This window comes from Balaenoptera borealis (assembly GCF_965194805.1).
Source record: "Balaenoptera borealis genome assembly, chromosome: X".
Classification (NCBI taxonomy): Eukaryota; Metazoa; Chordata; class Mammalia; order Artiodactyla; family Balaenopteridae; genus Balaenoptera; species Balaenoptera borealis.
Genome location: NC_138881.1, coordinates 61,973,289 through 61,996,024, shown reverse-complemented (window position 1 = coordinate 61,996,024; position 22,736 = coordinate 61,973,289). Strand labels below are relative to the sequence as shown.

The following is a 22,736-nucleotide window of genomic DNA, read 5'->3' as shown; positions in this document are numbered from 1 at the left end:
AATTCACCAAAAATTCATAAAATATTTTTAAAAATCTGAAATTTCTCCTAGTATTTTCTTGACACCTCGCTATTTTACAGATATTTGGGATATTTTTAGGCAGTTTTCCATTTTAAAGGAATTTTTCTTTGGAATGATTTTTGGTTGACTCCTCTGGTTTTTTGTGGTTTAGTTTTCTTTTTCTCCCCCTTTTCTATATTTTGCCCATCGGGGCTGTGGATACCTGGTTTTAATATTGTTATTTTTTTGCCCATCGGGGCCGCGGATACCTGCTTTTAATTTTTTTTTCCCTTAGCCCATCGGGGCCTCGGATACCTGCTGTGTACCCCCTCTCTCCCCAACACTCTGGCCCAACGGGGCAATGGATACCTGCCTTTTTTTTTTTTTTTTTTTTTTTCGCCCATCGGGGCCTTGGATACCTGCTTTGATTTTTTTTTTTTTTTTTCCTTGCCCATCGGGGCCTCGGATACCTGCTCTAATTTTTTTTTTTTTCCTTGCCCATCGGGGCCGCGGATACCTGCTTAGATTTTTTTTTTTTCATCGCCCATCGGGGCTTTTTATGGATGGAAAAGTGTTGGGTTTTGTGGTTCGTTGTACTATCTGGAATGTCTACAAAATGTTGCTGCTAATCGTTTGGTGTTGTGTGAGTGGACCTACGGCTTTGGCTGGGAGATGACTTTGCAGTTAGGCTAGGGGGTTGGTTAGGCTGGGGAGGAAAGATGGCGGCCACTTTAGAATTGCCGCCCAGCTTGGCTGAGGGCTAGTTGTTTGTGCTAAGTATAAACTAGGAAGGTAAGATGAATAGTGGGACAGGCAGAGGAAATGATATGCATTGTATGAGTTAAGTGTTTTGAATGAGCTGATTTGGGTCATGTTAAGAGCTTTGCATGAATTGTGGTATCATGAGGTGGAAAAACAGGATCATCCTGTGTCATATTACAAAAGGCTAATCGAAAATGAGAGGGAGAGGACCTAGGCGCAGGGTTCAAAATGGCGATTTTGACTTTGCAGCATTGCTTAGCATGGCTCTCTGCTTTGTTAGAGTGTTCAAAATGGCGGATCCATTTTGCCGCAGTGTTCCAGTGGCGGGAAGCCACATCATGGGTGTCTTTGTTCTAGTGTGCAGCATGGCGGTGGAAATATTCTGTTACATAGTAAAAGATGGCGGCTTAAGTACTTGCCGCAGTCTAAAACATGGCGGGCCTTTGTCTTTGCCGTGTGCATTTCCTGACAGGTTTTGCTGCAGGGACAATATGGCTGACCTTGTCATGTGGATATCATGGCAGTTTGTCACGTGGACGTCATGGCAGGGGTGAGCGACCGTTACATTCTTGGCGGGCTTTGCACCAGGAGGGCCTGCCGCATTGTTAAAGATGGCGGGCTTTGCCGCGAAAAAGTGAAAGGAGGGATTGGCAGTGTTGGATTGCCGCATGACCCACCCAATCAGAAAGGATGGTGGAATTGGTCGCAGCCAGTTAGTGGAGGATGGAATTAGACCGAGTTAGCATAGCACCTTGCTACCGTCTCTATTCAGCCAGTCAGGACGGGCCACGTTTGTACTACTCCCAGTGGGTGGTACCAAGGTCTTTCCAAGGACATTTGGCCTTTCCACCTCCCTCCCCTTTCACTTGCTCCCTCCCCTCCAGCATTGCCACTTGCAGTGCTGGATATTAGGTTGTGCGGGCTGAACCTCACGCCATTCCTCTGCATTGGTGCCGTGGCCTAAGGCTAGTGTACTACCCGCCCCCGCCAACCCCGCCTCTGCTCTTCTGCACTTTGGCCAGGGGCAGTGCTCCATGCCTGCCAAGTGTGAAAATGGCGGTGAGTCGTGGCAAGGACCAGAATGGATCGCAGATGATCGTTGGCCAACAGGTGGCAGAAGAGGAATCCCTGCCTTCCTCAAGAGGAACACCTACCCCGTGGCTAATGCTGGGGTCGGATTTTGATTTCTATTTGTTTCTTGGATGTCAGTCATACATAGTTTGATTATGTGGTTTGCTAGTGTTTGATTTAAGCCTTAAGGGACTACTATGGAAATGTATTTAGGGGCTTTATTTGTAGACTTCATTTCAGTTACATTTAATTGGTTTTCATGTTTGGGTTCCTTTAAAATTCCTTAAAGTTTTCAGTTTCTTTTTCTACAAATTGCTTAAACTTTTTTTGTCTTTAGATATTCAAAGTAAAATAATAAGCCATTTTAAATTTTTTACTATTTTTTACTTTGGGGTTGACTTAATAAACTACTTCCCTTTGGATTTTTGAAGAGTCTTATAGCACAGAAGTAGTTAATTAAAAATTTAACGTTATGACTGAATGTAAAAAGGAATATTTGAAGGTCCACTCCGGTCCAGGCCTTGCTTTGTTCCCACCCTTAATGCTGCACTAATTGACTAATGACCCACCTATCTGCAGGAAACTTGAATTGCTGTGGACTTGCTTCTTCTATTCGAACTTATTATATTGGAGTATTATTGCTCATAATTTCAAGTTTCTGTGGTTTCTTGCCTCCACAGCCTCTAGCTCCACCCCAGCCCTGTTCCCAGCAACCCCCTTTCTGGCCCCAGCCCCGGCCCTAGCCCCAGCCCCGGCCCCAGCTCTGGTCCCAGTCCCGGCCCCAGCCCCAGCCCCAGCCCCGGCCCCGGCCCCAGCCCCGGCCCCGGCCCCTGGCCCTGCCCCGGCCCCTGGCCCTACCCCTGCCCCAGCCCCTGCCCCAGCCCCAGCCCCAGCCCCAGCCCCAGCCCAGCCTCAGTCCTGTTTCTCCCTAAAGCCCGTGAAATTTGCATTGATTCAGTGCTAAAAATAAGTTGTCCATTGCTCACCCAGTAGACTGGGATACCCTGTCTGCCTCTAGCATTGCTGATCTTGAATGCTGACTACCCGAGTCACCATTTTCAATTAATGTACAGAATCCCTTTTGTCCATTGTCCCATGTTAGAACAAAGAATCCAAACACCCTTTGCATTAATGTTAGGTAATGTTAATTAATTGAGAGCTTTCATAAGTCTAGTTACTCATAATCTTCTCAATCCCCTGTCCTTAAGGAAGGAGAAACCATTCCTCTGTCATTGCTGCAGTAGTCACAATCCCAGTTTTCTGGACAGTGCATATATACTGTGCTGACCACCTAAACTCTTTGCACTGAGTGAAATTCTAATTGTTCATAATCCTGCCCATTGGATTAGATCCCAGTCAAAAACCCTTTTGCATTCAGCAGGGGGCACAGAAAACCCAGATTTTTTGTTCCACAGTTAATGTGCTCAGTCCCAATTGTCATAGTCTTGTCCATTAAACAAAGGCATCCTACCAATTTTGCCCTGCTTTTCGGGAGTCCTGCTGTTCTTGAACAATTAAAGTACCAAACTGTACATTGTCTTCCCCATTAATCAATGACCCTCCATCCCATTCGCATTGCTATTAGGCCGTGCTGACTACCTGAGACCATCTTCCTTGAATTATTAATGAGAAGAATCCCAATTGTTCATTACACAAGTCCTTTGCAACTTTTTTGCACTACAGCAGAAGTGCTCATCCTCAAAGTCCTTTACTTTGAAATATTAATGGATACAATCACTGTTAGTCATGGTCCTGCCTAACAGGTAAGACCCACCCATGCTCTTCATTGCTCCTAGGCAGTTCGGACTACCTGTCACTTTGCATTAATATGTAGAATCCTCATTTCCCATGGTCCCACTCATTAGTCTAGGATATCCCTTACCTCTGTGCCATTTCTTCTGAGGAGTTCTGATTACCCAAAGTCCCTTCTCTTATTAAACAATTGATGTGCATAATTGCATATATCTATGGTCCCATGCAATAAAAAATGAAATCCCACACTCGGTGGAATACTGCTAGGTCGTGCAGATTATTCAAGAACTCAGCTTTTGGACAGTTAATTTGCACAGTTGCAGTTGTCCAGAGTCCTGTCCATTTTAATGGGCCACTGTATCCCATTTGCATGCTATATGGGTCAAACTCTCAAGGAACCTTCTCTTGAATTGATAATGTCCATAGTTGCATTTGTCAATGTCCTGTGAATTAGTCACACCCACCCTCTTTGTATTCCAGCAGAGGACCCTTACTACTTGAGAACTCTGCACTAGGACATTTAATGTGCACGAACCTAATTGATTACACCTGAGCCTTTTGTATCAGGAACCCTGCATCATCTTTACTTCTGAAAGGTGCTAATTATCTAAGACCATTTCCTGACACTGTTCATGTGCAAAATTGCGGTCCCAATGACTCCTTTCTTTAAATTAGAATCCCATCCCCAACTAACTGCCTTTGCATTACAGCTGAGGATACCTCGGGCAGTTAATGGGCTTGATTGCAGCTACAGACCTCTCTGTTAGTCTAGCACCTATTCCCCTCCTAGATGATTTGCATTACTACAGGCAGTACAAGGGACTGATAATGGACTTATACAGCTATAGTCCCTTACGTTAACCTAGGAACCCATCCCCACCTAACTCCCTTTGAGTGAGGAGGGGACTGCGGAGGGTACTTGGAACTGTTAATGAGCTTTATTGCAGCTACAGTTCCGTTCGTCACTCTAGAATCCATTTCCTTCCTACTCGATTTGCATTACCACAAAGGGCACAAGGGACTGTTAATGTGCTTAAGTGGAGCTATATAGTCCCTTATGTTAACCTAGGAACCCATCCCCCCCAACTCCCTTTGCATTAATGCAGAGCCTACATGGACTTGTTAATGGGCTTAATTGTACTGCTGTCTCTTCTGTTAGTCTGGAATCCCACCCCTCCTACTCAATTTGCGTTACCGCAGAATGTATGAGAGACTGTTACTGTGCTTAAATGCATCTATAGTCTCTTATGTTTACCTATGATCCCATTCCTGTCTAACTCCCTTTGCATGACTGCAGAGGGTACTTGGGACTGTTAATAGGCTCAATTAGAGCTACAGTCCCTTCTGTTAGTAGAGTCCCATGCCCTCCTACTCTATTTGCATTACCGAAAGGGGGACAATGGACTGTTAATGGGCTTTATTGCAGATACAGTCCCTTCTGTTAATCTAGAATCAGTTTCCTTCTTATTGGATTTGCATTACCACAGAGGGTACAGGGACTGTTAATGTGCTTAAATGCAGCTGCAGTCCCTTATGTTAACCTAGGATCCCATCCCCAACTATCTCCCTTTTCATTACTGCAGAGCCTACATAGAACTTGCTAATGGGCTTAATTGTGCTACTGTCCCTTATCTTAGCCTAGGATCCCATCCCCTCCTAATTCCCTTTAGATTACCAAAGAGGACACAAGGGACTGTTAATGTGCTTTTAAATGCACGTACAATCCCACCCCCTTTTTTAACCTAGGATTCCATTCCCACCTCACTCTCTTTTCATGACTACAGAGGGTACTTGGGACTGTTAATGGGCTTTACTGCAGCTACAGTCCCTTCTGTTAATCTAGAATCAGTTTCCTTCTTACTGGATTTGCATTACCACATAGGGTAACTGGGACTGTTAATGTGCTTAAATGAAGCTGTAGTCCCTTATGTTAACCTAGGATCCCATTCCCACCTAACTCCCTTTTCATTAATGCAGAGCCTATATGGGACTTGTTAATGGGCTTAATTTCACTGCTGTCCCTCCTATTAGTCTAGGAGCCCATCCCTCTTACTTGATTTGCCTTACCCCAGAGTGTAGAGACTGTTAACATCCTTAAATGCATCTACAGTCTCTCATGTTTACCTATGATCCCATTCCCATTTAAAGCTCTTTGAATGACTGCAGAGGGTACTTGGGACTGTTAATGGGCTTTATTGCAGCTACAGTCCCTTCTGTTAGTCTAGATTCCCATTCACTCCTACACGATTTACATTAACACAGAAGGTACAAAGGACTGCTAATGTGCTTAAATAGAGCTACAGTCCTTTATGTTAATCTAGGATCCCATTGCCACCTAACTCCCTTTTCATTACTGCAGAGCCCACATGGACTTCTTAATGGGCTTAATGGCACTGCTGTCCCTTCTGTTAATCTAGGAGTCCATCCCACCTACTCAATTTGCATTATCCCAGAGTGTACAAGAGACTGCTACTGTGCTTAAATGCATCTATAGTCTCTTATGTTTACCTATGATCCCATTCCCACCTAACTCCCTTGCACTACCACAGAGGGTACAAGGGACTGTTACTGTGCTTAAAAGCAGCTACAGTCCCTTATGTTTATCTAGGACCCTATTCCCGCCTGACTCCCTTTTAATGACTGCAGAGGGTACTTGGGACTGTTAATGGGCTTTACTGCAGCTACAGTCCCTTCTGTTAATCTAGAATCAGTTTCCTTCTTACTGGATTTGCATTACCACATAGGGTAACTGGGACTGTTAATGTGCTTAAATGAAGCTGTAGTCCCTTATGTTAACCTAGGATCCCTTTCCCACCTAACTCCCTTTTCATTAATGCAGAGCCTATATGGGACTTGTTAATGGGCTTGATTGCACTGCTGTCCCTCTTATTAGTCTAGGAGCCCATCCCTCTTACTTGATTTGCCTTACCCCAGAGTGTAGAGACTGTTAACATCCTTAAATGCATCTACAGTCTCTCATGTTTACCTATGATCCCATTTCCATTTAACGCTCTTTGAATGACTGCAGAGGGTACTTGGGACTGTTAATGGGCTTTATTGCAGCTACAGTCCCTTCTGTTAGTCTAGATTCCCATTCACTCCTACACGATTTACATTAACACAGAAGGTACAAAGGACTGCTAATGTGCTTAAATAGAGCTACAGTCCTTTATGTTAATCTAGGATCCCATTGCCACCTAACTCCCTTTTCATTACTGCAGAGCCCACATGGACTTCTTAATGGGCTTAATGGCACTGCTGTCCCTTCTGTTAATCTAGGAGTCCATCCCACCTACTCAATTTGCATTATCCCAGAGTGTACAAGAGACTGCTACTGTGCTTAAATGCATCTATAGTCTCTTATGTTTACCTATGATCCCATTCCCACCTAACTCCCTTGCACTACCACAGAGGGTACAAGGGACTGTTACTGTGCTTAAAAGCAGCTACAGTCCCTTATGTTTATCTAGGACCCTATTCCCGCCTGACTCCCTTTTAATGACTGCAGAGGGTACTTGGGACTGTTAATGGGCTTTACTGCAGCTACAGTCCCTTCTGTTAATCTAGAATCAGTTTCCTTCTTACTGGATTTGCATTACCACATAGGGTAACTGGGACTGTTAATGTGCTTAAATGGAGCTGTAGTCCCTTATGTTAACCTAGGATCCCATTCCCACCTAACTCCCTTTTCATTAATGCAGAGCCTATATGGGACTTGTTAATGGGCTTAATTTCACTGCTGTCCCTCCTATTAGTCTAGGAGCCCATCCCTCTTACTTGATTTGCATTACCCCAGAGTGTAGAGACTGTTAACATCCTTAAATGCATCTACAGTCTCTCATGTTTACCTATGATCCCATTCCCATTTAAAGCTCTTTGAATGACTGCAGAGGGTACTTGGGACTGTTAATGGGCTTTATTGCAGCTACAGTCCCTTCTGTTAGTCTAGATTCCCATTCACTCCTACACGATTTACATTAACACAGAAGGTACAAAGGACTGCTAATGTGCTTAAATAGAACTACAGTCCTTTATGTTAATCTAGGATCCCATTGCCACCTAACTCCCTTTTCATTACTGCAGAGCCCACATGGACTTGTTAATGGGCTTAATGGCACTGCTGTCCCTTCTGTTAATCTAGGAGTCCATCCCACCTACTCAATTTGCATTATCCCAGAGTGTACAAGAGACTGTTACTGTGCTTAAATGCATCTACAGTCTCTTATGTTTACCTATGATCCCATTCCCACCTAACTCCCTTGCACTACCACAGAGGGTACAAGGGACTGTTACTGTGCTTAAAAGCAGCTACAGTCCCTTATGTTTATCTAGGACCCTATTCCCGCCTGACTCCCTTTTAATGACTGCAGAGGGTACTTGGGACTGTTAATGGGCTTTACTGCAGCTACAGTCCCTTCTGTTAATCTAGAATCAGTTTCCTTCTTACTGGATTTGCATTACCACATAGGGTAACTGGGACTGTTAATGTGCTTAAATGAAGCTGTAGTCCCTTATGTTAACCTAGGATCCCTTTCCTACCTAACTCCCTTTTCATTAATGCAGAGCCTATATGGGACTTGTTAATGGGCTTAATTTCACTGCTGTCCCTCCTATTAGTCTAGGAGCCCATCCCTCTTACTTGATTTGCCTTACCCCAGAGTGTAGAGACTGTTAACATCCTTAAATGCATCTACAGTCTCTCATGTTTACCTATGATACCATTTCCATTTAACGCTCTTTGAATGACTGCAGAGGGTACTTGGGGGAGTTAATGGGCTCAATTAGAGCCATAATCCTTTCTGTTATTTGAGATTCCCATGCCCTCCTACTCCATTTGCATTACCAAAGGGGATACAAGGGAACGTTAATGTGCTTAAATGCAATTACCTAGTATCCCATCCCCACCTAACTCCCTTTTCGTGATTGCAGAGAGTACTTGGGACTTTTAATGGCCTTTGTTGCAGGTACAGTCCCTTCTGTTAGTCTAGAATCTGTTCCATCCTACTCCATTTGCATTAACACAGAGAGTACAGGTACTGCTAATGTACTTATATAGAGCTACAGTCCTTTATGTTAATCTAGGATCCCATTGCCACCTAACTCCCTTTTCATTACTGCAGAGCCCACATGGACTTGTTAATGGGCTTAATTGCACTGCTGTCCTTTCTGTTCGTCTAGAATCCCATCCCTCCTACTCAGTTTGCATTACCTCAGAGTATACGAGAGACTGTTACTGTGCTTAAATGCATCTACAGTCTCTTATGTTTACCTATGATCCCATTCCCACCTAACTCCCTTGCACTACCACAGAGGTTACAAGGGATTGTTACTGTGCTTAAAAGCAGCTACAGTCCCTTATGTTTATCTAGGACCCTATTCCCACCTAACTCCCTTTTAATGACTGCAGAAGGAACTTGGGACTTTTAATGGGCTTAAATGCAGCTACAGTCCCCTGTCTTAACCTAGAATCCCATCCCTAATTATCTGCCGTCCATTACTGCAGAGCCTACATAGGACTTGTTAATGGCCTTAGTTGCACTACTGTCCCTTCCGTTAGTCTAGGATCCCATCCCTACCTAATTCCTTTTAGGTTACCAAAGAGGATACAAGGGACTGTTAATATGCTTAAATGTAGAAACAGTTGCTTTTTTTAGGTAGGATCCTATTCTTACCTAACTCCCTTTGCATTACCACAGAGGGTACAAGGGACTGTTAGTGTGCTTAAAAGCAGCTACAGTCACTTATATTAACCTAGGATCCCATCCCCAACTATCTCCCTCTTCATTACTGCAGAGCCTACATAGAACTTGCTAATGGGCTTAATTTACTACTGTCCCTTATCTTAGCCTAGGATCCCATTAGAGCTAATTACCTCCTAATTCCCTTTAGATTACCAAAGAGGACACCAGGGACTGTTAATGTGTTTTTAAATGCAAGTAAAATCCCTCCCCCCCCCCTCTTTTAACCTAGGATTCCTTTCCCACCTCACTCTCTTTTCATGACTGCAGAGGGTACTTGGGACTGTTAATGGGCTCAATTAGAGCTACAGCCCCTTCTGTTAGTCCAGATTCCCATGCCCTCCTACTCAATCTGCATTACCAAAGGGAGTACAATGGATTGTTTATGTGCTTAAATGGAGCTACAGTCCCTTATGTAACCTAAGATTCCATTTCCACCTAACTCCCTTTCCTGACTGCAGAGGGTACTTGGGACTGTTAACGGAGCTTACTGCAGCTGCATTCCCTTCTGTTAATGTACATTCCCATCCTCTCTTACACGGTTTGCATTACCACAAACTGTATAACTATTAATGTGCTTAAATGCAACTACAGTCCCTTATGTTAACCTAGGATCCCATTCCCACCTAACTCCCTTTTCATTAATGCAGAGCCTACATGGGACTTGTTAATGGGCTTAATTGCACTGCCCTCCCTTCTATTAGCCTAGATTCCCAGGCTGTCCTCGATTTGCATTACCAAAGGGGGTATAATGGACTGTTAATGTGCTTAAATGCAGCTACAGTCCCTTTTTTTTTTTTTACCTAGGAACCCATTCCTACCTAACTCCCTTTTCATGACTGCAGAGGGTACTTGGGACTGTTAATGGGCTTTATTACAGCTACAGTCCCTTCTGTTAGTCTAGATTCCCATCCACTCCTACACAACTTGTATTACCACAGACTGTACAAGGGACTGTTAATGGGCTTAAATACAGCTACAGTCCCTTATGTTAACCTAGGGTCCCATCTCCAACTAACTCCTTTTGCATGACTGCAGAGGGTACTTGGGACTGTTAATGGGCTTAATCACAACTACAGTCCCTTCTCTTAGTCTAGATTCCCATCCCCTCCTACAGATTTACATTACCACAGAGGATACAAGGGACTGTTAATGTGCTTAAATGCAGGTATAGTCCCCTTTATTTTTTCACCTAGGATCCCATTCCCAACTAACCCCCTTTGCATTACCACTGACTGTACAAGGGACTGTTAACGTGCTTAAATGCAATTATAGTCCCTTATGGTAATCTTGGATCCCACCCCCAACTAACTCCCTTTGTATGACTGCAGAGAATACTTGGGACTTTAAATGCGATTGATTGCAGCTACAGTCCTTTCTGTTAGTCTAGGATCCGTTCCCTTCCTTCCTGATTTGCATTACCAGAGAGGGTAGAAGGGATGGTTAATGTACTTAAATGGATCTACAGTCCCTTATGATAACCAGGATCCCATTGCCACCTAACTCCCTTTGCATTACCACAGAGGCTACAAAGTACTGTTGAAATGCTTAAATGCAGCTACAGTCCCTTATGTTAACCTAGGATCTTGTTCCCACCTAACTCCCTTTGCATGACTGCAGAGGGTATTTGGGACTATTAATGGGCTTTACTGAAGCCACAGTCCCTTTTCTTAGTCTAGGATCCCATCCCCTCCTACAGGATTTACATTACCACGGAGGGTACAAGGGACTGTTATGGTGCTTAAGTGCAGGTAGAGTTCAAGGATCCCATTTCCACCTGCCTCCATTTGCATTACCAAAGAGGCTACCAGGGACTGCTAATGTGTTTAAATGCAGGTACAGTGCCTTGAGTTAACCCCGAAATCCCGCCTAACTCCCTTTTCATGACTGCAGATGGTAATTGGGACTGTTAACAAGCTTTAATGCAGCTACGGTTTCTCTCTTAATCTAGAATCCCATTCCCTCCTACTTGATTTACATTACCACAGAGTGTACAAGGGACTTTTAATGTGCTTAAATGGCACTACAGTCCCTTATGTTACCTATGATCCCATTCCCACCTAACTCCCTTTGCATGACTGCAGAGGGTACTTGGGACTGTTAATGTGTTTACCTGCCTATACAGTTTCATCTGTCGGTCTAGATTCCCATGCCCTCCTACTCAATTTGCATTATAAAAGAGGGTACAAAGGACTGTTAATGTGCTTAAATGCAGTTACAGTCCCTTTGTAAGGTGGGATCCCATTCCCACGTAACTCCCTTTGCATCATCCCAGAGGCTACAAGGGACTTTCAATGTGCTTAAATGCAGGTACAGTCCCTTATGTTAACCTTGAAGTACCTTGAAGTACGTTCCCACCTAACTCCCTTTTCATCACTGCAAAGGGTACTTGGGACCGTTAATGGGCTTCACTGAAGCTGCTGTCCCTTCTGTTTGTCTAGATTCCCTTTCCCTCCTTGAGTTGCATTACCACAGTGTACAATGGACTGTTACTGTGCTTGAATGCAGGTACAGTCCTTTTTTTTTTTAACCTAGGATCCCATTCCCACCTAACTCCCTTGCATTTCTGCAAAGGGCACTTGGGACTACTTTAATTGGACTCCTGTCCATTCTGTTAGTCTGGGATCCCATCCGCTCCTACTTGATTTGCGTTTCCACAGAGGCTACAAGGGACTGTTAATGTGCTTATTAAATGCAGGTACAATCCCTTATGTTAACCTAGGATCCCATTCCCACCTATCTCCTTTTGCATGACTGCAGAGGTATATGAGACCTTTAAAGTGGTTAGTGACAGCTGTAGTCCCATCTATTAAGTGTACTTTCTCAAGCACTCCAATTCCCTCACGTAACTTGGGAACATATTTGGGACTGTCACTGTGCTCGTTTTTAGCTGTGGTCCCTTCTGTAATTCTAGGATCTCATCCCTTTCTACTCATTTGTATTACTTGTTGGTATTGGGACAGAAAGGTGCTTAAATGCAGCTGTAATCCGTTTTGTTAATCTAGGATTCCATGCCCTCTAACTCCCTTAACATTACCTAGGAGTGTATTTGGGACTGTTGAAGTGCTTAATTGCATCTGTGGTCCCTTCTGTTAGTCTCACTTCCCATGCCCTCTTACTCCCTTTGCATTACAGCAGAGGGCACTTGGGACTATTAAAGTGTTTAATTGCAGCTGTGGTCCCTTCTCTTAGTCTGGGGTCCATGCCCCCCAGCTTTGTTTGCATTACCACAGAAGGTACTTGGAACTGTGAATGTGTTTAAATGCAGATGTGGTCCCTTTTGTTAGTTTTGGATCCCATGACTCCCTTTACATTACCTGGGAGGGCATTTGGGACTGTCATGATGGTAATTGCACCTGTGTTCCCTTCTGTTGGTCTAGGATCCCGTTACCTCCTACTCCCTTTGCATTACATGGGAGCGTTTTGGGGACTCTTAAGATGCTTAACTGCAACTATAGTCCTTTCTGTTAGTCTAGTTTCCAGTCCCTTTCTACTCTCTTTGCATTACCACAGAGGGTACTTGGGACTGTTGTGGTGCATCCCATCCTCTCACACCCTGTCAGCATTACAGCATAGGGTCCTGAACACCAAGGCCCCTTCTTTTCACTGTTAATGCACAATTGCATTTGTCCTTCTTCCTCTGCAGTATATAAAGATCTCACTAATTTCCCTTTTATTCAGTGGTGGATGCCCTTTACTCAAGACCTTTGTACTAGAATAAAGTGAACCATGGTAATTGACCACAAATATATCTTTCACTTAAGTCCCTTGTACTCTCTTTGTTTTATAAGAAGATGTATTAATTACCTCCGTTACTTTTTCTGGGAGTATTTACATGCAAAATTCCAGTGTTCAAGGCCCCTCTCTTTAAACTAATATCCCTCCCTTTCTGTATTATATCAGGGGATGTTAGTGACTCAGAGTCCTTCTCTTGGGACTCATTGTGCATGTGCCCTCGTGACAAGCTAATATCTTGAGTTCTTAGTATTATAGGAGAGACTACTGACTAGTTTCTCTTTTGGACAGTTAATGTGCAAAATTACACTAGGATCCCATCCCATTTCACCTCCTTTGCATCAGGGGTCCTGATCAACTGTGGCTGCTTCTCCTCTAGAGTTTAAATGTGCATAATTTCAGTAACCCATGCTCCCTTATGTTAGATTAGAATCCCATTTCCTTGCCCCATTTACATTACTGCAGGGGCTTCTGACTAGCCAAGATTCGTTTTCTTGGACTGTTAATGTGTATACTTACATTTGCTCCTGTACCTGTACACCAGGTAAGGACCCTCCCCATTCTATTTATATTCCAGCAGGAGGTGCCTACTACTCAAGATCTTACACACTACTGCAGTTAATGTGCACAATCTTAGTTGTCTTGTACACATTCTCAGTTGTCCACAACTGTGCTTTTTAGATCAGGACTCCACTTATTGAAGCACAGGTTACTTACTACCTTAAAGCCCTTGTTTTGGGACTGTGACTATGTGTAATTACAATTGTCCATGGTCCTTTGAGTTAACTTGTGTCCCTGACTCTTTTCACATTCTCTTTGCTTTACTGCATGGGGTACTGTCCACTTAAGGCCCCTTTCTCAAATACGTGTAATGACAATTACATTAGGATCCTTCCCCTTCAAACCCCTTTGAAGTACCACAAAGATTTTGACCCCTAAGGTCCCATTTCTTGTCTTGTTATTGTATTTGTCTGGGTTCCTGTGCACTAGACAAGGACACCTCTCCATTCCCTGTCCTTCCAGCAGGAAGTGCCCCATCCACAAGACTGTTAAATTTGGACAGTCAAGGTGCACAATTGTAACTGACCACAACCAGTCACCTTGGACATTAATGTGCATAATTGCACATGGCTCATCCCATATGGATAAGATCCTATCCTCTCAGACCCCTTTTGTAGTACAGCAGGGGTACTGATCACTAAGGCCTCTTTTTATGGCTTGTTATTGTGCATAATTGCATGTTCCTGTACACTAGATGGGGACACCTATCTCCCCACTCCCTTTGCCTTTTAGCAGGGAGTGCCCGCTACTCTAAGATCCTTATATTTGTACAAGGTATACGATTTTAATTGACCACACCATGTCCCTTTGACATTAATGTACATAATTGCAACTTAGTTCATCTTATCCTGTTGCCCTCCATTTGCAGTCTACCAGGGTTGCTGACCCCTAAATCCCCATTCCTTGGCCTGTTAATGTGCATAATTGCATTTGGTTCTTGGGCAGTAGACAAGGATCCCCTCCTCCCCCCATTTCCTATGCCTTCCAGTAGGTTGTGCCCACCACCAAGACCTTTCTATTTGGACAGTTAATGTGCAGAATTGCAGTTTTCCACAACCCTGTTACTTCTAGGACTATTTTATCTCCTTTGTAATACTGCAGGGGATACTGTTTTCCCCCAAGGTCCCTTCTAGTGGACCGTTAATATACATAATTGAAATTGTTGTCTTTATCAGTAGACTAATGTCATATCCCCTCAGCTAACTATCATGACCTCAGCTCTTGGACAATTAATATGCACCAATAACATATCAAAAGTACGATCATTAGATAGGACCCCTGTACCCTCACTGTATACATCAGGGGTACTGACTAAGGCCCCTTTTCTGGACTGATAATGTGAATATTTGCAATTATCTATTCTCCCTTCTTATTAGAGTAGGATAGCATCCCCTTGCACCCCCTTTGCATTACTGCAGGGGCTGCTAATGACACAAAACTTCTACTGGGACTGTGATGAGCACAATGGCAATTAGCAATGGGTTTTTCCTCCCTGGCTTTGTTAGGCAAGCATTCCCAGCTCCAGTTTCCCATGGCATAATAAAGTATAAACACTGCAGTATGCTGTGAACTTGTCCATCAAACAGCGACCCATACTCCCACTCCTTTTGCATTGGCTCCAGTGTATCAAATTCCAAGTAGTCATAGTCTTGCCATTATCTTCCCTCTCCAGACCCCTTGCCTGCCCTTGGACCCTTCTTATGGAATATTAATGCTCACAATTTCAGGTGTCCATGTATCCAGATAAGACTGTGCTCTCTTGCCCCTCCTGCTCTTGCCCTGCCCTGACCCTTTTGCATTGTTGCTGGGAAATGTTGACTGAGCAAAATGCTTTTCTCTTGGACTTAAAACGTTAACAATCTCAGATGTCATTGTTTTGCCCATTTTGAATTTCTGTAATACCTTGGTTGCACTTTCTTTGGTCCAGCCTATTAGACATGGACCCTTCCACTTCCTTCTTTGCATTACTTCTGAGTAGTGCTGACCTCCCACAACACCTTCGGTGTTATTAACACAGTATTAATTGTCCCATTTTTTAGCCCATCAGCCCCAGATCTCCCTACCACTTTGACATTGTATTTGTGCAGCATTGACTACCAAAAGCAGGCCTGAACCAGGTGGCTGGGCCTTCACTCCTTTTCCTGCATTTGTTAATGATCCCAGTTCCAATTATTTTCACATTCTGGGGACAGGAACCATTCCTGCCCCCCTCTTACTGCTTTACTAGGCAAAATGCCCAAGGCTAGTCGGACCCAAGGGAACTGGATTGCTACCCTTTATTTTGGGTTTTCATTATACATAAGTATCAATTGAAAATTGTCTCCCCAGGAAGGAAGTTTAGCACTATCTGTGCATTCTTCCTTTCAAAGCAGATTGCCTGGCAAAGAATCTCTCCTCTCCTCTTGTATATTGCCATTGTATAGTGTCAACTGCCAAGATACAACCAAAAAGTTGCTGTTAATTTTTTATGTTGTAAGGAAGATTGCAAGGTAGAATTGATAACCTGGTCATTGAAATTTTGAAGTCTAAAAACCTATTTATACCATGTACCTGATGACCAGTGTCTCTCATTTTACTAAGGGTGGTGGGTCTGTGGATAGACCACTGTGACTTTGATATTTTAGTATGATCAAAGGAGTTCTAGAGTGGAACTTTTAAGACCAGTATCTTTGGGCTCTACCACCATTTTCAAACCATTCCTTGTTTGGGCTTTAACAATTTTCACTTGTAGAAAAACTACCTAAACTTCCTAATCCTTAAACTTTTTCATCTGGAGCTCCAGCCAGCCCCTACTTATTTCAAGAAGATTGCTGTAAAAGGATAAAATGAGAGAACATATGCTGAGGTGCTTTTGAAAACCATAGATCAATTTATTTGATTAATCTATTACATAAAATGCCCCCTGTTTAATTCTGCTAATTTAAAGTAGCCTAAAGCACCACATTGAAGTGAGGACTTAGAAATGATGGAACCAGTTTCCCCATTTTATATGAAAAGAAAAATAAGCCAAGATCTAATCATTCTTTCGGATATAAATTTCAACAGTGAGATAGCTGCCTGGTAAAAATGAATAATATTCCAGCTCTAGTGTACAGGGTGTTTGGTGGCATAGAAGTATTTAATATGGAACTGCTGGAGCAAATAACTAGTTATCACTACAGCAGTTCTTTGTAATCACTGAGAAAGGATACTCTTCTCTGAGAAGGATGTCAAAAGATTCGCCCAGCTCAGGGTGCTGTTTGCACTACTAGCTCCTTGGACAGCTGTAAGAAGTCTCTGGCTCTTTAGAATACTGTAAGTACTATTTTGTAGTTATTAAGTAATCTTTTCCCTGTTCTGTTTTCTTTCTTTTAGATGCTACTCATAGAAAAGTCAGAGGGTCCTATAAGTCTCCTTCCATGTTTCTACCTCATCTGCAATTTATATATCACCATATGAGTTAACAAACAAAATTACAGAGTTAGTATTGTGTATCTGGCCCTATGCTCAGTTACACTGAAGTGAGGGGTAGAAATGATATAGTCCTATATAATCTCATCCCCAAGATGGTTGTCTTGTTAAAGGAGCTAATATAAGCACACTTGAAATAATGCTAGGATATGATAATCAAGTGCTGTCTTGTGTGAATTATAAGTTATAGAGCTTTAAAAAGGGAGCACACTAGGGTTTGAAGTTAATAGGATAAACTTAAAGGAGGTGGGTTAACTTTTTGTCTTTGGTCCAGGACGTGATTAATATTGCAGCCATCTGGGTAGTACAATTGGTTTATTTTAATGTCATTTGGGTTTTACCTCTTTTGGAGGCATGGAAAGTGATTAGAGATAAGGTCTAGCCAGTGTGTTTGGCTATATGCCAAGGCTGACAAATTGTTGATTGTTAATTGTTTGAAGCTTATGCTTTTCAAGCTCTAGGGATTGGGGGTATAAATCTGATATGTTAGATCTCTGCCCAAGAACAGATGAGAGTAGCAATGTCTTTTTAGTTTGAAATATTTGTGGAACCTGTTTGGCAAGAGGGCAATGGAGAAGTATGTTTTATAAGAAAACCATGACCTCGTCTACTTTATGATGAAGTTGATATAATGTTCTTCCCCCTCGCCTTTTTCAACAGATACTTTGGTAAGCGAAAAAGCTTAGACTCTTTGATGTTAAACAAACACAAAGATCCAGCTGAAAAATATTAACATCAAATTTTAAGCATTTTTTTTGTGCATATACATGTATCCCAGCAGGAGCAAGAAGAATCATATTAATGAGCTGGGCTTCTCTTACTGCCCATTTTAATTCATATCCGTATTTCCTCACAGCTTGTTTTCCCCCCTGCCAATGCCTAAAGACATTATTTGTCTGACCGACTGGAGGTAATATACAGATGGTCCTGAGCCTTCTTGGAAACGTGGTCTTTGCAATTGTTTCTCAAACTGAAATAACTTGTCAGGATTCAACACCTTTTAAAGAAACAATTTTTTTTTGAGATCCTAAAGAATATGTGTTTTGAGGAACACTGACAAAGTTATTTGCAATATAAACATGTTTTCCAATTTCAAGATATCTTTGTCAAAGATATATAATTTTTTAAATAATTTATGTAGAACTTGGGGATCCATGAGAATATATCCATAAACCCCCAGGGATCTTATCACCCCAATTTGAGAAACACTGGTCTATGCTTATGAAATCTGTTATTGCTGTTAATCAAATTATCGTTCAATACTAATATACAACTATATTTATTGGAATTTGTTTTAAAGGGATGAATTCTGAGCTGGTACCCCCACTCAAGAGGAAGGATGGACCGATTTTAGGTGGATTGAAGCCTGCCCTAGACAGCAGCCAAAGGTTAATCTTGGAGTTGTATTTCAGTTCATTGCTTGAAATAAAATCTCTAGCAGTTGTAGAAAGGGATGCTCTGGGAATGTGGGCATCTTCAAACTTGAGATAATCGTTGTGCAACAAATATTTATTGGACCAGGCACTGGAATAAATAGTAAAACCAAAGACATAGTTCCTGTCCAGGAATTTGCTATCTCATGGAGGATGCAGAAATGAACAAATCATTATGGTGTTGGGCAATTTGATGAGTACCGTAAAAAGTTTGGGAAATTCTGTGGGGCATAGAGGAAGAAGAGTGGGGGAAAAACACTCTTACTAAGCAAAGTGATAGCAAGGGGAAAATGCAAGGTGTGCCTAGGGAGCACCTTGATCAGTTGGGTCAGGAGCTGTGTAAGCTGAGGGCTTACAGGCACTACTCCAGTATTCCTTGCTTTTTACAAATGCATTTTAATGAAGCACTTGTTTTCTTGGATGGAGTGAATCACTATTCTTTTTCATGGGTTTGGGGGCAGAAGGAGTGAGATGCTGGCAAAATTATGAAAAAGTTCTGAACCGGGAATAAGAACACAGCTTTTGGTCCTGGCTCTGACTTTGGATCAAATCACCATCCATCTCAACTTCAGTGTCAAGGACTGCTGATGAATTAAGACAGGGACTTGAATTAAATACCTCAACCCCTGAAAATTACATTTTATCATTTTCAAAGGATCAAGAAAGGAAGCACTTAAAATTTTTTGGCATTTCTCTAAATGGTTATTGTGATTTCTGATTTTCCTCCTTATAGAACCTTAATATATAGGATTGGAGAGAGTTTTCTGACCCTAGTTTTGTGTCTTTTCCTATATCCCCCTTGAGCTTTTCTACTATCTTTCTGTAGCTTATCTATACATTTCTCTAACCACCTCCCTAAATTATAGAAGATCTTAAGACCCAGGGCTGCTATGATATAATTTCTTTTCAGGGTAGCTGGGCCCTGATCATCAAATGTACACCTGGATGGGAGTTTGTGACTTGAAGTAAAGAATTAAAAGTTGATCTGTGGTGGCTGCTAAAATATTATATGTGAAAGCATCCTGGGAAAATTTTTTTACCAGCTTGAAGAGAAGGAAACTGATATCTGAACTTAACTAACTGTTCCCCCAAACCTTATAAGCTCTGATGGCAAAGAGTATAGTTGTGTATGGTTAAACAGAGTTAATGCCTTCCTCTGCCTCAAGTCTTAAAGACTCATTTGGAAGAAAACTATTTTCCCGCTACCATATTTTTGGCTACAGACAATTAGCACTTAACACTGGTGTCTTTCAAAATCCAACTCAAGTTGGATCGCAAGTATTTGTATGAAACTTAGCTGACATGCTAAATTTAACAAAACTAGAGGGCTTTGATGCTAAAGTAGCCATACTCAGTAAATATGCTTCAGAGTGGCTCAGAAGACCTGGAGAGACTGGAATAGTTGTTTCCCTTTAGGTACCTTAACTAAGCAGTGTATAAATGAATTTGAGCTTGGATTCATTAATTTTAAGATTCTCTGGGTAAATTTGATTGCATATGGATTGTCCACTTAACTATCATTAATGGAGTTTCAAGAAGGAGCCAGAGTAGATATGTATAATATGTATGAACTGCCATGTTTAACTAGAAGTCTTTACTTAGCAATGAAGTATCTAATCTTAAGTTAAGTAAGGATGGGGAAGGATGTTACCAAAAGACTTTGAAGCTTGTTCTCATATTGGGAACATCATAGAATACCAGTTTGGCTTTATTGGACATCTTATCTAGAGAATTGAGTTGAATAAGTGATCTTTCACAGACTAGGATTTGTTTGATATTGACATAAAAGTCCTTATAATATGGTAATTCTTGATCAGGGATCTGGAAGCCATACCTTGTGCTTTCCACACCATACCATAACATAAAAAGTGCTTTTAAGATTGCAAACCTGACTTAGACCTGTTTCAGTGAGCTCCTATCCTATAGTAAGGGCAGGTAGCCAATTATTAAAAATGGTCAAGGCAATTGTACTTCCAGGCAGTAGTAGAAATTGCTCTGCTACCTTGTATCTTGAAGTATTTTCAGCATCTTTAGGCCACAAATGTAGTCAGCCCTTAAGGTGGCTATTGGTTTGACCCATATTTTCATTTAGTTCTTTTTCTATACTTGCCTAGTCCTTCTGTGACACTGCCAGTGCTTGCCATTACAGGACCTTAAGGAGACAACAGGCTACAGAGGAGAGACAGGAGACACCAGCAGTTTTGGTATCATACTGAGCCCTGTCTTTCTTCTCAAGGACATTCTGAGCGTGTGAGACCTGAGGAACTGCAAGCAGCTTTAAGAAGCTCTACATTCAACAGGTCTTTCCTTTTGAGAATCTGGATAAGCTCCAACCAATCTAAGAGGATGGCTTGCCGGCTCCCTGGAGAAAAAGGTAGTGTAAGGAGCTTATTATTGTGTGAATTCTGTCTTTGGGTTTAAGGGCTTTAACTTCCTGCACTTCTCCTTTTTAAAACAGAACATGGACCAATTTTCATCAATTTCTACACAGTTTTTTCTTTTTTTTTCTTTTTGGGCATAAGGGTAGAATAACAGAGACCCAAGGGCCTGTGTAAGCTACTTATTGGACCCCTAGCCTTCTGTACCTTGTTTTTCCTTTTGCATAGATTTGCTTAGTTGTTGTATTAACTGGGGTTTTATACACCTGTAGCCATTCTTGATTTTTCTGAATATCCTGGCACTTTGGTGGTGCCTCATTTATATAAGCTGTTCAAGAAATGTACCATGTAGACTGAGTAGAAAACAGTTCTGTTTACCTTGGCAATGCTCCAGCATCTTACTACTTAATACACGAATTAAAAGAGGGGAATGCTACAAAACTAGATGAGAGAGAGGCACTTTGGTTGAGATAGATTGCTCAGTTCTTAAGATAGATAATACTGTATAAAAGAAGCCTGAGGCAATGTGAAGAAGAATTCTTACAGAACTCATACAGTCAGACCACATTGGAGCTTTTCTAAAGTGTCTTGATGGCTCTCTTGGTTGAGAAAGCTTTAGCTTCTCCTTTTATTATTTTCAGCCCCTTAATTTCTTGACTTCCATTGTATTTTATGAGAATACCAGGACATTAAAAATCCACACTCTCTAGAGGATTGTTCATCAGTGGAGACTGGCGACTAAAACACAATATGGGAATTTTGGTAATTATTCAGCTCTAAATTGCTCTTGGAGATGAGGGGAAGTACAAGGAATGGAGCTTGAATGAGTAGAAGAATTTGCATGTTGTTAGACTGGTAGCTAGAAAATAGAGTTCTACATAGTTCTAAATCTCCAGTACTCAATCCATCTGAAGAAAATGGTAGACATAGTTTAATTTAACCCCTAGTTACTCATTGGGACAGACTTTCCCAGTGTACTGCATTTAAGTAATTTATTTTTCTTTTTATCTCTTCTCCAGATCTTCCTCAGAAGAATAGGCTTGTTGCTTTACAGTGTTAATGACCCATTCCCTTTGACGATCCCTAGGTGGAGATGGGGCATGAGGATCCTCCAAGGGAAAAGCTCACTATCACTGAGCAACAATCCTAGGCCAGGAGGTTCTACCAAGATTCTTTCCTGGGCCCAGTTAGGAAGATGAAATCTCAAGACAACCACCACACATCCAGAGGTGGGTAAGCTGTCCCTAAAAGCATAATAAATAGTCTTTAATTTCTTTTTTTTCAGTATACATTGCACTTAGCTTTCCATTTAGATTATTTTCATCATTGTCAACTATGTCTGCTTTGGTAAAAACTGCTTCCTAATTAACCTGGGAAGCAACTGGGTGTGATATGGGTGAAAATGATGATGTGAAGAGAATAGCAGGCTGTATGAGTTAGGGTATTTAGGGTGGGACTTTAGTATGTGGTAGAGGCTTTCAGCTAAATTTTCTTTCTTTTAGGAGAACATGGACAACAACTGCCACATCTTTGACATTGATCATGGGCAGATCATCATTCTGGACCCTCTGGTCTCCAAAGTCTCCCTTGAGGCCCTGTTGGAGAACTTTACCAATCATTTACATACTTGAAGATGCCTTGGGATAGCTGTTGGACAAAACAAAAAACAAGCTGTTTGAGAAGATAAAACAGAGTTGTGTCTTTTTATGCTGTGCCTGCTAATTGACAGAAGCTTCACAACTATGAGTGGGAATGTGACTAGAAGTGGCACAAAGTTATCTATCGTCAGGCTGGATCTAAAGAACTAGCACCCTGCGTATTCTAGGTCAGTGATGAGAGAGGGTGGTTAGGGGGAT

The 22,736-nt window shown here is 42.0% G+C and overlaps 1 protein-coding gene and 1 long non-coding RNA gene across 2 annotated transcripts in view; one reads left to right on the top strand and one right to left on the bottom strand.

Annotated features, from left to right (window-relative positions):
- The window catches only part of CHIC1 (cysteine rich hydrophobic domain 1), a 436,141-nt gene that overhangs the window by 308,046 nt on the left and 105,359 nt on the right, over positions 1–22,736 (bottom strand). The window lies entirely within an intron of this gene.
- Positions 1,941–20,740, top strand: LOC309620789. Its single transcript, XR_014239619.1, has 3 exons — positions 1,941–16,913; positions 18,370–18,457; positions 20,652–20,740. It is a non-coding gene; the product is annotated as an uncharacterized lncRNA (long non-coding RNA).